The sequence below is a fragment of the Microtus pennsylvanicus genome, chromosome X, assembly GCF_037038515.1.
Source record: "Microtus pennsylvanicus isolate mMicPen1 chromosome X, mMicPen1.hap1, whole genome shotgun sequence".
NCBI lineage: Eukaryota > Metazoa > Chordata > Mammalia > Rodentia > Cricetidae > Microtus > Microtus pennsylvanicus.
Window position 1 is genome coordinate 74,951,322 of NC_134601.1, and position 15,685 is coordinate 74,967,006.

The following is a 15,685-nucleotide window of genomic DNA, read 5'->3' on the forward strand; positions in this document are numbered from 1 at the left end:
ACTCATGCTAGTATGGTTGAGACAACTTGAATATTAATATTTTATATAAGTGACTGACTTTTAAGGAAACAAATTTTTACAATGACTAAAGTTATACAACCTTTGGCAACAATACAACATACAATCCTATCTCAGAAGTACAAAGTTGATAAGCTAATAGTTGTAAGTAAAACTATATACACCACAGTTCTTTTCTTTTTTTTTTCCTTTTTTTTCAGACAGGATCAGACATTTATAAAACGGGAATATTCACAAACAAACTGTGGAAGACACACAACCTTCCCAACCACAGGGAACACTATAAAGTGCTTCTTGCCTGTGACCATCTCTTCCCCATGCTAGGTCACAGGAGAACACGGGGCACTGCTCTGTGACAGCCTCAGAGCCACTCAGGCTAGGCATGGAGTCACCCCAGGGCTCCAGGCCACTTCATCCTGTAGCTCTGGAGTGGGTGGTCTGCTTCCTTCATTGGAAAGCTATCCTGAAAATGGGCCAGCATGTCAAGGCAGTGGAGGGGCAGGTGATCCTGTCAACTTGTACCTTGAGAAGAAAGCCATCCTTAAAAGAGCAGAGGGTACTCTGTCCCCATAGCTGAAAATGTTGCAAAATGAATACTGGACCCAGACCTAGTTTTCGACCCTCTCAGACCAGCTCTCCAGGCTCACTCTACTTCCCTCCAGCAAGATCCCTTGGCTCTTTCCTCTGAGCCTGGGGCTCAGGAGCAGGGAGGCCAAACCCCAGGGCTCTAAATACACATCTCCTGTGCTGTTTCTCCACTCGCGCATGGGTTGTTTATAGTCAGAATGATGAACTAAAGGCAGCTCTCTGATGAGAAAACCTGAGGTCATCTCAAAAAGAAGCCTGTCAGATGTGCTGGACAGCGGACAGCTGGAGGAGAGGGGAGCCTGGCCCCAGGTTCTGGTCTGATACAGTGAAGGCCAGGGCCAAGGGCATCAACAACTCTGAGGCTCAGCAAGGTCACAGGGGAGGTAGAGAGGAAAGGGCACAGAGGCCAGCTTAATGTTACATGTGAGAACAAAAATTCAAACAGGAACACATACACACACGCACACACACACACACACACACATACACACACACTCACTTCACACGCATACACTGTGGCTCATGGGCAGGCCACGGGGGTGGAAGTGGAAGGAAGACTTGCTCAGTTACCCACAATCCTTCTTTTCATAACTGCTTTCTCCACATGACCCAACAGCATCCCCAGGAGGTCAGAAGTGTGAGTATGTAGGGCAGTACATACATAGATAGAGGAGGCTCCCCTGGAACACAGGCCTGGTTTCTCTGGGCCAAACCTTCCACTGCCACTCTGGGAAAGGGGATGGTGTGCTAGGTATCATCTCTATTTGACCTTTTACCAACTGCCCATGGTAGTGCTCCAGCCCTCATGAGGTCCCTCTAAGTCCCTTGAAGCCCAGTCCTGAAGAGCTGACTAGTCCAGGGTGGGCCCTGGAAGCCCGCAGAACATAGACTGGCCAGCTTGCCTGGCTGGGTAGCAGCAGTACTTGCTAGAGCACATGCCTAGAAATGTGGCCAGAGGAGCTGTGGCCTTTAAGCCATGGAACCTGGTTTCCTCCACCAGCCCTGACCCTGGCCTGTCTACAGCTCCTGGCAGGCCGAGGCTGGGCCCTAGTGGCTAGGGAAAGAACAGAGGACTGGGGTCTAGTCCTCACCTGGCTTCTAGAAGGTCCTACACAGACAGATATGCATGGGATTTAAAAGGCTGGTCAGGCTAGGTATGTCTGAAGGAGAAGCATCTGCTCCAGCTTGCTCAGGTGTCACAAGGTGGGATCTAAGCCAGCAGGACTCTGGCTACCTCTGGAACCTCGAACTTTAGGTGAACGTCAAAAAATGTGGTCCTCCAGCTATCTGAGGGGAAAGAGAGTCTGGGGAGGCAGAGACCAGAATTCCAGCTAGGGTCCTACCACCACTTTCTACTGGAACAAGAAAGGGGGCTCCCAGGAACAGATCTGGGCTGAAGGTCACTGCTGTGGTTTCTAGTCCTGTGTCTGGAGATGAGGAAGCAGCTCCGGTGACAAGGATGATCCAGAGTCTTTCAGCTGAGGCAACATTCAGGATCACGAGAGTGTAAACAGATGCATGCACACGCAAATGGCACACCACGCCTCCTTTGCACTCAAACGTACACTCGTCCGCTGTCTGTTGGTGACTGGGTTTTCTGTAGGCCGTGGCAGTTCAGGTACCCGGGCTTTGTCACGGAGCGATGACTCTCTAGCTCCTTCTGCAAGGACTCACTCTCAGACGTCCTTGCTTGGTGGCTCTTGGGCAGGCATCTCTGTCACCCTAGCCCGCTTGCTCAATTCTTCACCAGGAGGCTCCTCAGCTGCTTCCAGCTTGCGTTTAGGGGAGGCGGGGCTATGGGTCTGGGGCCTGTGTTGCTGATGCTCCCAGCCTGGCTAGAGCTGGGATCTGCCACTGGGTGACTGAGGTCTTCCACACAGGAAGGGACAGATGCTAGAAGACAGAGTCCCCGGTATAGCGACAGCTGCTGGTAGATCTGCTTCATGTCCTCGATGTTGAGCTGACTTGTCTCAGCATGGTTGACGATAGGTCGCGGGTAGTCTAAGCCAATGATGCACTTGGCGGCCTTCTGAACCGACTCAGGGGCATTCCAGGGCTCATAGATGTAGCTAGAGGGGAACCCTTTCAATTTGGGCAGGTATCGCCGAATGTAGTCCCCACTGGGGTCTGTGCATCGGCCGAAACCCACAGGGCAGTAGCAATGGAAGAACTGTTGGAAGAAAGCGCTGCAGGACAGCTACATCCAGCTGCCCGCGTTTACGCTGAAATCTGCATCCAGGAGCAGCTCATCAAATACCCGGACTCAGCTCTCCCAGCTGACTCAGAGGTACCCGCGGGTGAGGAAGCAGGCCACGGCATGCCGGGCCAGGTGGTGGATCCACCCCTCCTGCCTCAGTTGGGTCATGATGGCGTCAATCCAAGGAAAGCCTGTCTTGTCCTGGGCCCACTTGGCCAGGGCTTCAGGGTTGCGGTCCCAGGGGATCTGGATGCAGATGGGGTTCCCTTCCATTCGGTCAAACCTGGGGATATTGGTGGCCGCTGTGTAGAAAAACTCTCGCCACAGGAGTTGTCCAAACAAGGAGAGTGGGGGGCGTGCTGTTCTTCTTCACCTTCTTATACAAGTCCCATAGGCGGTAGTAGAAGAGGCGGCAGGAGAGGCATCCGAAGTGCAGGTAGGGGCTGAGGCCTGTGGGGTTGGCCAGCAGGGAATTGGCATTCATCCGAGGTCTCTCATAATTGGCAACCCAGGCCTTCCGTTCCAAATGCTTATCCAGGCGGGCCAGAGCTTCTGTCTCTCCTCCTTGCCAGACAGCTGGGCCAAGTCCTTCCGTGGGGAACCCCAGTTCCTCCAGGGAAGGCACACCATAGGTGTCATCGTGGTTCTCCCGGATCTCGGCGCTACAGCTCTCCATCTGCTGGCTGCTCAGAGCGCCAACCCATGCGGCTGATGATGGCCTGAAAGCGCGTGTAGGTAAGGGGTGGTTTCTGGCCATTCAGGTCGATGATTCTGTCCAGGTCATAGAGGGTGTGCGAATTCTCAGTACCACCTCCACACCAGCCTCCTTGGCCATCTTCATAATGGCTGCATCCCGATCTTTCCCAAAGGGTTAAGAGTCATATTCAAAGGTCAAACGGGTCACCCCCCATTCCTTGAAGAGCCTTGGGAACACATTAGCTGGCTGGCCCCGGACTACGAACAGACGGGAGTTCAGCTTTCTTAAGCTTGTGTCCAGATCTTCCAGAGATTGCAGTAGGAACCTCCACAGGTTGATGTCCACAGACGAGGAGGCCACAAACCACGGGTCGAGGATGTAGACGCAGCGTACACAGCGCGCCCCGCGCACGGCCGCTAGCAGCGCGGGGTTGTCGTGGAGCCGCAGCCCTTTGCGGAACCAATGCACCGAGGATGCGCCGTCTGTTCCCGTCGTCGGCGCGGGGAATGTCGCCACCACTACAGCTGCCGCCGCCATCGCCTCCCCGACTCTTTTTTTGTTTCTCGAGACAGGGTTTCTCTGTGGTTTTGGAGCCTGTCCTGGAACTAGCTCTTGTAGACCAGGCTGGTCTCGAACTCACAGAGATCCGCCTGCCTCTGCCTCCCAAGTGCTGGGATTAAAGGCGTGCACCACCACTGCCCGGCTAGTTCTTTTCTTTCAACTGCCATAGAGATTGACATAGTAACAAAAGATGACAATTTATTACTAATGATATTGTACTATTTTCTTTTTGTTCTAAGGATTAAATTTTTACAGGTCTACTCTGATGCATTTTATCAATTAAAAGTAATACTTCATGACACTCAGCAAAGCATAAACTTCAAAACACTGTATTACTCAGTTATTTTTGAATACTTAGACAAAGTTAATCAAAAGTGGAGATGACAAAGTATGACATGCTCATGCTACGGAGTCACTGGATATCAGTTCCGTGGCGAAATTATGTCTCACTCATTCTTAACCATAGTTAAGTCTTAACGATATTGCTTATTAGACAAAAGCAGAGAACATCATTACCTTTCGTCTTGATATTTGAGTAACAAATGGGGAATCTAAGGATTGACTGATATGTAATTGATGACTGGATAGAAGTTCTTCTGGAAAAGCCAGTGATGACCTAGAATGTGCCTGCAATATACCTGACAAAGGTGTAATACAGGATGCCTTTGACAGAAAATACTATTACAAAATCAAAATTTGCAACACACTCTTATCGGGTATAAATTCTTGGCTGTGACTTCTAAGAGGAAATGTAACACTATGATATTCTAGAACATGGGAGACTAATTGTGGATCAAAACAATGGGCTGAGGCAGAATTCATTTCAGAATTCTGTGGACTGCAAGTTCCTCAAAGGCAGGGCCATTCTAATTTGCTCTCTGTGGGCCCATTTTGCTTAACACAGTGATCTGCATTAAGTGCACAGGGAGAAGACCTCTGCTGCTGATAACAGTATTGGCTATAAAGGAGCTAGAGATGCATCAGAGCACAACTAGAAGCAATTAAATGATGAAAAACTTTGGAAAAATGGATAGTAACCCTTTTCTTGAGCCAAGTGATTTAATACTTACATATTTAATTGCTGGGTACTGTTCATGAATGCTCTCTCTAGAAGTCAGCCTGCTCAAATACTAACACACTATTACAAAAATTAGTCCTATAAACACGTTGTCTGGGATTAGGCGTCATCGTGGGTCTAACATATTGTAAGTGGATTCTCAGAGTAAGGAGAAATCTCAGAAAAACTTCATGGAAATGAAACGGTACATACTACCCCACTCAATTATGGAAAAATAACTAATGTATGTTTTTTTTTCTAAATGGTAAATATACAAGCAAAATTAGTGTTCTAGAAACTGATCTGCATGCTGCATTTACATGGGTAAATACAACAAATGGCAAGCAAATGGATTCTGCTTTCTCTCTTCACATTATCCAGCTAAGAGTACTATATATCCACCCTATCCCTGGCCCTTGAGCAGAATTTCACTGATTGATCAGAGACTGCTCTTCAGGAGAAAAAAAAAGTGCAGCCTCACTTCCTAAGATAAATCTCCTTTCAAAAACAGTCCCTTCCCATTATAAAAATGATTGGTCCTGTGGTATATAAGAGATTAATGAAAAAAAGGCTGTGTTAACAGAACAGCATAGCAGCCTTTGAAGATCAAGTAAAGCTCACATAGGCAAACTCTAATGTAACTTCAGAATACAAAAGTGTTTTAAACAAACATCAGCACATCTTTCTTTGAAAGACAGTAGATATAATTTGTTCTGATCACAAAAGTGGTAACTATTTGAGGCGAAGCCAGACTACAGCATACACAACTATATATACTTCAGATATCATTTTGATACACTAAATACAATTTATTTGTTAATTGCAAAAACATGTACGTTCTTTCCCCAAGGCTTATTACGAAAGGATATCTCATAGAAGTTTCCATGTAAAAGAAGTTTCAGGAAAAGAAAAGATTCATTTTCACAAATTATAAGTAAACTATTTTCTTTTCTGAGGAAGAGTTTTCCTCCCTCTTTTTGTGTTTTTCTTCATGCTCTTCATTCCATTCTATTCCATCAATTGCCCCTTTTTATGTGATTCCTTTAATTTCTCACTTTTTCCTTTTTCTTGGCTCACCTGTATGTTATGTTTCATATTATATCAAATTACACTAACAATAATTATTCCCTTCTTGATGTCCTCTTTCAATTGAGCTTAGCCGGGCAGTGGTGGCGCACGCCTTTAATCCCAGCACTCGGGAGGCAGAGGAAGGTGGATCTCTGTGAGTTCAAAGCCAGCCTGGTCTACAAGAGCTAGTGCCAGGACAGGCTCCAAGGCTACAGAGAAACCCTGTCTCAAAAAAAAAAAAAAAACCAAAAATCAATTGAGCTTTTCCTGTGTTACATAATTTAATTTCTAAATATTTTATTATCACCACTTTATAGTTCAGTTATCATTTCCATTTGTTTTGCTTTCATTTCTCCATGCCTCACAAAAATCTACACTTATCAGGATTTGCATCAGAAAAAATTAGTTTTTATTTTTTGCTAAATTAAATGAGCTTTGCCATGTCCTTCTATTATATTTTATGATAAAAACAATAGCACTAGCTGTATATGTCACCATTGTCAACAGAAATCACATGTTTTTATATCATATCCCATAACTATCCTTATACATCTATTAAAATGCCACTTGTACTCATCATTATGTTAAAATTATGGTAGTTATTAGATGACATGTGATTGCAGTCTTCCTGTCTATGACATAAACATAGATGACCAGCTATTGCATAGCTATTCATTTACATTTAGGTCATCCACAGAACAGTAAACTATTATAATCTCACATTGATGGCCTAGGCATAAACTGTTTCTTCTGATAGCCCATGTTTGTAAGTATTAATTGATTATGACAGTAGTAGATAAATCAAAACCACTCCAGAGTTTAGTGTCTTGATTCAGTTCATTCATTTAAGCAACAATAGCTGTAATACTAATGTCTTATGAAAATTAAGCCTGACTTTAAATTTCCTATACATATTTTTAAGTCTTCATTTTAATAGGACAAATACAATTGTCTTTATCACATAAAATATAAAACTTTGGAGTATAGGTACATTGTGGGATGACCAAATGTAGAAAATTAGAATATAAAATACCTCATACAGTTTTCATTTTTTGTACAAATATGTAAGATTAACTCTATACCATTAAAAAATATAACCTATTTATTTTTTGAGATGGGGTCTCACTCATATAGAAGGCTGGCCTGGACTTATTGGTCTCCAAGTCACAGAGAACTGGTTGCCTATACTTCTTGAGTGTTTGGATTATGAATTTCTTCTATTATACATAACAATCCCCAGGGCAGCAATGGTCACAGAATGAAACAGTGTCTTCTATATATGACAACAAGACATATATAATGACAGCACTGACTGACATTCTAACATGAATAGAAGAAATCACAAATAACTTCACTCCTAGATGAAGATCTACAGCAAATTAATTGCTGCAAAAAAGAGAGGGAGTGATCTGGGACGCCCCTCTGCATTCTGTGAATACAATAGGTTAATAAAGAAACTGGCTTGACCTGATAGGGCAGAGGAGAGCTAGGCAGGGAAAACTAAACTGAATGCTGAGAGGAAGAAGGCAGAGTCAAGGAAAAGCCATGTAGCCCTGCCAGAAACAGACGCTGGTGCTGGTAAGCCATAGGCATGTAGTAATACACAGATAATAGAAATGGGTTAAATTAAGATGTTAAGCGTTAACCTATAAGAAGCTAGAGCTAATAGGCCAAGCGGTGATGTAAATAATATAGTTTCTGTGTGATTATTTTGGGGCTGAGCAGCCAGGAACAAACAAGTGGCCTCCTACAACAAGGTGGCATCATTATTCTCCAGGTACCATGGAAGAGACTCCTACTAGGTTTTCCAATCTCAAATCATAAGCCCTAAACAAACATACAGTAAATACTAAAGGGACTCAGAAGGTTGTGTGTGTGTGTGTGTCCCCACTTGAATGTATAACAATAACAAGAGGTTATGAATATGTGAATAGGTGGACAAAGAGAGGGTATGGTGGAAATGATGTGAATATAGTACTTATGTATAAAAATTTAAAAATAACACTGAAGTATAATATAGAAGCTGGTGAGATGGTTTATGATGTAGAACTGCTTGCAAGTGTGATGACCCATCTTCAATACCCAGAAAACAAATGAATATGGAAGGAGGGAATGTATTCCTTGAGACTGCACTCAAATACTCCAGTAATAAAAAGAACAATAAATTGCTAAAAATATAATCAATTATTACTAACTATAGACACTTTACTGTACAACAAACCTCTTGGACTTACTCCTTCTAACTGCCCATCCCACACTGCTCCTGGTTTCATGTTCTAATGATTGTGAGAGTGTAGTGATGAACCAGTAGGCCTGCTTTTCATCCCGCCTGGCTCCTGCACAGCTAGCTTAGCCCTGGAAATAACAACACACAAATTGTATTTTTTTAAACACTGCCCAGCCCATTATCTCTAGCCTTTTACTGGCTAACTCTCACATCTTGATTAACCCATTTCTAATAATCTGTGTAGCACCACAAGGTGGTGGCTTACTGGGAAAGATTCAGCATGTCTGATCTGGCAGCTTGCTCCATGGCAGTCTGCCTCGCTTCCTTCTTCCTCCCAGCATTCTATTCTGTTTACTCTGCCTACCTAATTTTCTATCCTATCAAAGGGCCAAGGCAGTTTATTAACCAATAAAAGTAACACATAGACAGATGAACCTCCTCCATCATGAGAGTAACATTGTTCAGACTACATATAAGTGATATATTTCAGTATTTGTCTCTCCATACCTTGCTTATTTATTTAGCATTATGTTATCGCAAGTTGTAAGGTTTTCTTCTTTTATTAAAAAATTATTAAAATCTATTTATATATCTGTCCCCATTCCCTTTCCTCTACCTACTATCTCCTATGTCTGTTTCTTCCAACTTCTCCCATGTTTATCTATCTTAAATCAATGACTTTCCTTTATTTGATTATATATGCATTTTTTACTTGAAATTTCTGAATTTTTAAAACTGATTTTTATTGAGCTCTACATTTTTTTTTTCTGATTCCCTCCCTGCCTTTCTCCTCCCCTTCATCCCTCTCCCAAGGTCCTCATGTTCCCAATTTACTCAGGAGATCTTGTCTTTTTCTACTTCCCATGTAAATTAGATCTATGTATGTCTCTCTCAGGGTCCGCATTGTTGTCTAGGTTCTCTGGGATTGTGATTTGTGGGCTGATTTTCTTTGCTTTATGTTTAAAAACCACTTATGAGTGAGTACATGCGATATTTGTCTTTCTGTGTCTGGGTTACCTCACTCAAAATGATGTTTTCTAGCTCCATCCATTTGCCTGCAAAATTCAAGATGTTGTTATTTTTTCTGCTGTGTAGTACTCCATTGTGTAAATGTACTACATTTTCTTTATCCATTCTTCAGTAGAGGGGCATTAGGTTGCTTCCAGGTTCTGGCTATGACAAACAATGCTGCTATGAACACAGTTGAGCACATGTCCTTGGGGCACAATTGAACATCCTTTGGATATATACCCAGAAGTAGTATTACTGGGTCTTGAGGAAGGTTGTTTCCTCATTTTCTGAGAAATCACCACACTGACATCCAAAGAAGCTATACCAGCTTGCATTCCCACCAGCAAAGTGGGAGTGTTCCCTTTTCTCCACAACTTCTCCAAGTATAAGTTGTCATCAGTGTTTTTGATCTTGGCCATTCTTACAGGTGTAAGATGGTATCTCAGAGTTGTTTTGATTTGCATTTCTCTGATGACTAAGGATGTTGAACATTTCCTTAAGTGTCTTTCAGCCATTTTAGATTCCTCTGTTGAGAGTTCTCTGTTTATGTCTGTACTCCATTTTTTATTGGATTATTTGTTCTTTTGATGACAAATTTCCTGATTTCTTTGTATATTTTGGAGATCAGACCTCTGTCTGATGTGAGGTTAGTGAATATCTTTTCCCATTCTGTAGGTTGTCATTTTGTCTTGTTGACCGTGTCCTTATATGCATTTCTTATATGAAGTTATGACATTCTGTATGACAATACCTGCCACAAGGACCATAGACTATCTCAGGAAAAGCCCAGTTCCTGTCTATTGAAATCTCCATTCAGGAACTTGATCAGGATGTTCCAAGTGATTCCAAAACAATATATATTACTTCTGTTGACCTTGATTGCTTCTCAGAAGTTGAAATTAAGTATCTGTTGCTGGAGGTGCCACATACTTTAAATACAGGACTTGCGAGATTTGAGTTGGACCTAACTTAAAACCACCTACCTGCCATATAGCTTTCATAGAATCAAAAGATGTCGTGCAAACTGCCAAGGGAAGAAAATCTAATAGTCCTAGTTAGTAGTGATGCCTATAAAACACAGCAATGACCAGCATGGCAAGATATCCATAAAAGTTCAGTAGTGGTATTCATATTTGAACAGTTACCAACAGCTGGACTTAAGGTCTACTTAACAGGAAAGAAATCATATCTGGTACTGGAAATACAGTCAACTATCTAGGGCTAGTGAGGGTGTGGATCTTAGAGGAGAACCTACTACTGCAACTTTACTAGACAAGCAGAATTCTTGATAATGTTTTAAGTACTTTCCTCATACCCATTGGTATATGTAGTTCTCACTCTGCTTTGAAGGATCTTCTCTTTGCAGAAAAGGAAGACCTTTACAGAAAACCAAACCTTGTCATAATATAGAGATTAACATCTCATGAAGAGCTCAGCCCCAATGGACAGACACATCTACAATATATCTCCAGCACCAAAGGATCAGGAAACATTAGAGAAGAAAGTACAGAATGATCTTTTTTTTCTTTTTTAAATTTATTTATTTATTAAAGATTTCTGCCTCCTCCCCGCCACTGCCTCCCATTTCCCTCCCCCTCCCCCCAATCAGGTCTCCCTTCCCCAATCAAGTCCCCTCCCTCTTCAGCCCAAAGAGCAATCAGGGTTCCCTGACCTGTGGGAAGTCCAAGGACCACCCACCTCTATCCAGGTCTAGTAAGGTGAGCATACAAACTGCCTAAGCTCCCCCAAAGCCAGTACATGCAGTAGGATTCAAAAACCCATTGCCATTGTTCTTGAGTTCTCAGTAGTCCTCACTGTCCACTATGTTTAGAGAGTCCGTTTTTTTCCCATGCTTTTTCAGACCCAGGCCAGCTGGCCTTGGTGAGTTCCCGATAGAACATCCCCATTGTCTCAGTGTGTGGGTGCACCAAAGAAAAACATATAGACACATCAGAATGATCTTAAGAGTCAGAGGACCACGAAGCCTACTGTGAGATTGTTACATCCTAGGGATGTGAAAGAAGATGCACTCATAATACCTCAATGGTATGGCTGCATAAAAAAAGCCCTGGACAATGACAGTATCAACAGATATGTTAACATGGAATAAGAAAAAACTTCAAAAAACAAAAGACACAGCTAGAGACACCACAATAGCAAACTTCAAAAGATTCTATAAGGCGAAATATCAGGACAAATATCTGGAAATGTTATATTGTTGAGGAATCATGGGAATAGCTTTCCTGTCATTTCTAGAGGAAACAACATCATAACATATTTTCTGATCCTCTGACTCTTACAAGCTTTGCACCTCCTCTGCTCACTTTAAAATAATAGTGTTTTATTTTCTGGCTATTGATATGTCTTAGTAACATATATCTTTGTATTAACATTTTATTGAATGTATGATTTGGGAGTATTTCCTCTATTTTGTAAGTTTTCTCTTCAAACTACCACTTTTTAAAAGATGCACCAGCTTTTTATGTGATTTCATAGAAAATCAATACCAAGACTAATGTTATGGATTGTTCCTCTTATTTGTTCTTCTAATTTAATTCTTTAATCAATTTTATTTGATTTTTTTCTTATTGTGTTAGATAGGGCCAATTTTATTCTTGTACCAACATCATCTAATAAAAAGGCTATCTTCTTTCATTTTGTATCCTTGTTTTTTTGTGTCAAACAAATTAACTATAAATATATCTTTTACTATTTTTGGATATTCAGGGAATTTTATTGCTCCACAAAAAATTTTAAATTGTTTGTTTTTCTATACCTATAAGCAATGTCATATCTTGGTAAAGATTGTATTGAGTCTATGTTTGGTTGTATACTATGAACATTTGAATTGTGGTAGACTTTTCAATCGAGGAAAACAATACAGACTTCTATTAATTATCATCTTCAATTATCTTATTAATTTTTTTATCATTTTCAGGGCAGAGATTTTTCAACTTCTTGGTTAAAATAATTTTAAACCAAATTCAAGAAAATATCAAAAAGATCATCCATCATGATCATCCCAGAGATGCAGGGATAGTTCAACATATATAAATTAATAATCATAGTCCAACACATTGACAGTCTAAAATAAAAAAAGGACACGATCATCTCATTAGATGCAGAAAATACTTGTCTTTGTTAGGGTTTTTATTGCTGTGAAGAGGCGTCATGACCAATTCAACTCTTATAAGGAAGCTTTTAATTGGGGCTGGCTTACAGTTCAGAGGTTTAGACTATTATTGTCATGGTGGAAAACATAGAAACATGCAGGTAGACACAGTGTTGGAGAGGTATCTGAAAATTCTACATTCAGATTGGCAGGCAGCAGAAGACAATGAGATGCTGGGCCTAGCTTTACTATCTGAGCTCTCAAGTCCCACCCCCACTGTGGCAGACACATTTCCTCTAACAAAGACACATCTATTCCAGTAAGACCACTCCTTCTAATAGTGCCACTCCTATTGGCCTATGGAGGTCATTTTCATTAGAACCACCACAAGGACTTTGACAAAATCCAACATATCTTCATGTTAAAAGTCCTGGAGAATCTAGGGATACAGGTGGGGTATCTGAACAAGTAAAGTCAATGTACAACAAGCTCACAGCCAGCAATATGCTAAATAGACAAAAGCTCAAAGTATTTCCAATAAAACGAGGAATAAAACAAAGTTATCCTGCTTAATGAATTGACTAGCACTAATATATTCTTTTTGTTTGAGTCTCTTTAACTGATAGAAAGATGTACTGAACCAGCATAGAGCAGCTCACAGAATTGAAAGGCCAGTTGAAAGGCAGGCTTAGAAAGGATATAAACTAGGAAAGACATGGGTGTTCAAGTATTCAAAATCCACATCATATTATAATTATTAAGTGCTACTAGTTTGGGACAAATCCCTATATTAGTTAAGGTGATTAGACTTCCTGGAATTACCCTAGAAAAATTATATGGTACATATTATAACGGATTCACCTCTACCACATATTCAGAAGAAGCATTTAACAAGCACTAATGCATCTATTTGAATTAACATTTTGCTTCCCAAGTCTATCAGTTATTTTGCTGTCAAATAGCCAAACCTAAGTGTTAAGTTGGGAGCTTAGGCCCCAGCCCTTTGCATCTATTCTAGCCCCTTGCCCTGAGAGTTAGCACTCTGAACTTCAAATCCCAGCAGGCCAGGTCCTATCCTCTCCCTGGGGGGGGGGGCAGGACCACTCCCACAGAATATTTAAGTGATCTCTCAAAAGAGGAACACATGATCTCCTTTTCTTCCTCCTGGTGTTCACGGTTGCACGGCTTCCCTGTTTCTCCTCGGGGCTACCCAAGAGTGCAGAACTTCCATTAAACCTGGATATCTCTTAATTTGGCTTGTTTTGATTTGGCTTGATTGGGGTTTTGCGACAGCGGAGAGCTCGCATTACAAAATATTCCTAACACTAAGAATAAATTAAACAATGCCAAACTAACCTTTCAGCCTCCCCTCTTAGGCTCAGGAAACAATTTGGAAAAGTGGGCAGAAAGAAGGTGAGAGGTGGAAGTTAAGGACAAAGGTTGTGTTAAGTCATCTTCTGGCCAAGATACAATAATTACAGTTATGTAGTCTCTCACTATCAGAGTGTAAGGATCAATATGTGATTTAAGTTATAGTAGTATTTCTTTAACAAACAGGGGTGTCCTTGTGTTTGAGGCATATATACTAAGGATTGAAATGCCATCTTGGTGGACTTTTAGTTTGATGAGTATGTAGTGTCTTTTGCTATCTCTTTTGATTAGTTTTGGTTTGAATTCTATTTTGTTAGATATAAAAATGGTTACACCCACCTGCTCATAGGTCCATTTTCTTTGGATAATTTTTATAACTTTTTACTCTAGTGTAATATCTGTCCTTGATATTAAGGTACAGTTCTTGGATGCAGCAGATAGACCCAGATTTTCATCTACTCTGTGATTTTGTGTCTTTTTTATTGGGGGAGCTGAGACCATTGATATTGAGAGATATCAAAGACCAATAAATGTTGATTTCTGTTATGTTGTTGGTAGTGGTGGTGTTTGTTTGTGTGTGCGTGCGTGTACGTGCGAGTGCTTTCTTTCTTTTGATTTTGCCGGTGTGGGATTATTTATTTTCCGTGTTTATTTCTTGGTATAATTAACTTTCTTTGGACTTTTCTTCTAGCACCTTCTGTAGGGCAGGAGTTATAAATAGATATTGTTTAAAGTTGATTTTATTATAGAATATCTTATTTTCTCCATCTATGATGCTTGAAATTTTGCTGGGTATCGTAGTCTGGGCTGGTGATGCCATAAAACAATCCCACACCAGTTCAGAAGAATAAAGGGTTTTTTATTTAAGGGGAAAACTTACAGATCACCGTCCTAAACAACAGTCCTCTGAGTGCAAACAGGAACAGAGTCTAGCAGCCAGAATGGGAGCTGGAAGCAAAGAGAGCAGGTGCATGGTTTCTTCTGCTTTTTAAAGTATAAGAGACTACGCCCCCAGGGGGCTGGTATCTTAAAGGCTATTGGCTGAAGGAGCAGAATGTGCTCCCACAGCAGGCTGGCACATGTGGTCTCTTAGAATCTACAGCACATCTTTCCATCTTTTAGAGTTTTCTTTTGGAAGTTAAGTGTAATTCTGATAGGCCTGCCCTTATATGTTACTTGGCCTTTTTCCCTTGGTTATTTTAATATCCTTTGTTTGTTCTGTATGTTTTAATTACTATGTGGAGAAGGGACTTCTGTTCCTATCTATTTTGTGTTATGCATGCTTCTTGTAGTTTTGTGGGCATCTCCTTCTTTAAGTTAGATAGTTTTTCCTTATATGATTTTGTTGAAACTATTTTCTCAGCCTATACACTTGGGTTTTTCTCCTTTTTTTATTTCTATTACTCTTCGGTTTAGTTTTTTCATAGTATCCCAGATTTCCTGGATGCTTTGTGCCAGAAATTTTTTAGATTTAGTGTTTCTTTGACCAATGTATTTATTTATTCTATTCTATCTTCAAGGCTGTAGATTCTCTCTTCCATCTCTTATATCCTGTTTGTGAAGCTTTCATTCGTCCCAAAGATGTGAGGAGAAATACCACCAACGCAAATAATTTTAGCAAAATTAATAAAGTCAGCAAATAATTAAAGAAAGCTTTTTATAATATTTGTTTACATGGGCTGCCTCTCCCTAAGTTGGAGTTCAAGAGGTCAGCATTGGATGTGGGGAAGAGGGTTTTTATAGCTCAGGGGTAGGTGGTTTCCAAATGGTTAATTTAG

At 41.2% G+C, this 15,685-nt stretch overlaps 1 pseudogene; it reads right to left on the reverse strand.

Moving 5' to 3' along the window:
- Nucleotides 1-1,805: 1,805 nt before the first annotated feature.
- LOC142841299 (cryptochrome-2 pseudogene) lies at nucleotides 1,806-4,037 on the reverse strand (annotated as a pseudogene).
- Nucleotides 4,038-15,685: the final 11,648 nt, after the last annotated feature.